Genomic DNA, 2,910 nt, shown 5'->3' on the forward strand with positions numbered 1-2,910 from the left:
AAACGGCCTTGTCATAAGTGCCATTTCAACAAATTAAAAGTAGTACAAGATATAAAAGAATGCGAGATGTAACCTATATCACACTCCCAAGTCAAACGTGTCTTATGATAAGTGATTGTTGCAGGTTACACAACAGTAGTACTTTGATTTAAGAACATGGTGTCATAGACAGATATTGTATGTTCTAGAAACAGGAACACGTGTCTTATTCACAAGTATAATGTGTAAAGTAAGAAGATGGAATTCAACAAAATTAGAAGCAATACAAGCTAGACATCATACATAACATGCAACCACATATAACAGTGCCAAGTTAGAGGGAGCACCTGTGATGGTGCACTAGGGGAGACGTGCTCATCATCAACACAGCTACGTTGAGTGTCTATGCATGTGTTGTCTTGCAAATCATCTTGGGGGGTTGGAGGACTAGAATCTTTAGAGGCCCTCCGTTTGGAAGGAGCACCTTTATCCGCTGCCTTGCTAACTTCCTTCCGCTTTATTGATTTTGAATTGTCAAGTAAAACCGACAAGCAAAAGCAATAAAATTCACTCTTCAGAACTCATTCGTGCATGATACTGACAATCACTACTTTGATGTAAGGCAAACACATGATACCATGATGGAATATGTACGAAAACAGGACGGCATGGCATATTCACAACTGCTTGTATAAACTAAGCAGTAGCCATTTCAACAAATAAGAAGCAATGCAAGCTAGACACTGTATGCAACATGCAAGACAATATCACACTGCCAAGCTAGAGAAAGCACCTGGGATGCCGGTTTCGCTAGAAGACCGCCATCAGTCCCTGCCTTATTTTTTCCTTCCTGCTTCTTGGTTTTATTGCCTTGTCAATTCAAACCCACAAGAAAAATGAATAAAAATTCGCTTTTCAGAACTCATTGATGCAGGATCTGATGAGCACTACTTTAATGTAAGGTGACCGCATCATAGGACGATTGAATGTGTGAAAAAAGGACAACATTGCATATTCACAGCTATGATGTGTAAACTAAGGAGAAGGCATTTCAACAAATTAGAAGCAACGAAAGCTAGACACCATATGAAAGATGCAACTAATATCACTCTACCAAGTTAAAACTGTCTCGTTATAAGTGCCATTTCAACAATTTAGAAGTAGTACAAGCTAGAAAAGAATGCGAGATGTAAGCTATATCACACTCCCAAGTCAAACGTGTCTTATGATAAGTGATTGTTGCAGGATACACGATAGTAGGACTTTGATGTAAGAACATGGTGTGATAGACAGATATTGTATGTTCTACAACCAGGAACACGTGTCTTATTCACAAGTATAATGTGTAAAGTAAGGAGATGGAATTCAACAAAATTAGAAGCAATACAAGCTAGACATCATACATAACATGCAACCACATATAACAGTGCCAAGTTAGAGGGAGCACCTGTGATGGTGCACTAGGGGAGACGTGCTCATCATCAACACAGCTACGTTGAGTGTCTATGCATGTGTTATCTTCCAAATCATCACGGGGGTTTGGAGGAGTAGAATCTGTAGAGGTCCTCCGTTTGGAAGGAGCACCTTTATCCGCTGCCTTGCTAACTTCCTTCCGCTTTATTGATTTTGAATTGTCAAGTAAAACTGACAAGAAAAATCAATAAAATTCACTCTTCAGAAATCATTCGTGCATGATACTGACAATCACTACTTTGATATAAGGCAAACACATGATACCAGGACGACATGGCATATTCACAACTGTTTGTGTAAACTAACACTACAAAAAAAGACACATCCATGACATTTTGGGCCGAACGAAGTTATTTTCTGTCATACTTATGACACTTCTATGACAATAATTGTGACAAAACCCGGTATCATCATAGATGTGGTGGGGTCCTACTTCTATGACAAAAAATCATGACAGAAAATGGGCTTTTTGTCCTGGGTGGGCCGGAGACGCAATTGCATGACATTCTTTGGGCCGTGCATGATGAAAAAAACCGTGGTAGAAGCGAGGGCGAGGAAAATATCGGGGAGTTCCGGGTTACGGTGGGTGGTCGGGGGCCGAGTGATGCGCGTTTCTCTCGTACGTACGCGCGTGTGTGCGAGGCGTTGGGCTCTAACTGAACCCGAGCGAGGCATTGGGCTCTAACTGAACCCGAGCGATCGCACTGCAGGCTACGCGTTACTGAACCCGAGCGATCGATCGATCCCTTGCTGTTAACTGAACCCGAGTGATTCCTTCGCTACTGCTGCTAACTGAAGCCGATCGAACACTGCTACCTCCTTCCCTTGATGAACAGTGAGCGTTGTTGAGGGGGTTTGGATGAACAGTTCCCGATGGGGGGTTGGATGAACAGTTCCCGATGGGGGGTTGGATGAACAGGACCCCGTAGTAGTAGAGGCCGTTATCGCTGGATGAACAGTACCCCGATCGATTTAGCTGGTGGATGAACAGGACCTCGTGGAGGGCTGCATGAACAGGACGACCCCGTGGAGGGTTGGATGAACAGCAGCCGGTGGAGGGCTGGTTGAACAGTAGCCGGTGGAGGAGCGCGCGGTGGAGGCTGGATGAACAGAAGCCCATTGATGAACAGTCGCAGGTGGAGGCTGGAGGAGGTCGATGGTGGATGAACAGTAGCCCCGTGGAGGCTGGAGGAGGTCGATGGTGGAGATGAACAGTATCCTGTGGAGTCCTGTTTTGCGGTACGCCACACCCCTCCCGATGAACAGGACCCCCGTTTTGACCATAGCGTTGCAACACGAGTCCGCTTCCTCCGTTTTGCGGTACGCCACACCCCTCCCGATCAACAGGACCCCGTTTCCACCGTAGGAGGTCAGTTTCCTCCGTTTTGCAGTACACCAGACCCCTCCCGATGAACAGGAGGATCCTATTTCGACCGTGGCCGGTCGAACACAAGGCCG

This window comes from Aegilops tauschii, chromosome 2 (genome assembly GCF_002575655.3).
Source record: "Aegilops tauschii subsp. strangulata cultivar AL8/78 chromosome 2, Aet v6.0, whole genome shotgun sequence".
NCBI classification, from domain to species: domain Eukaryota; kingdom Viridiplantae; phylum Streptophyta; class Magnoliopsida; order Poales; family Poaceae; genus Aegilops; species Aegilops tauschii.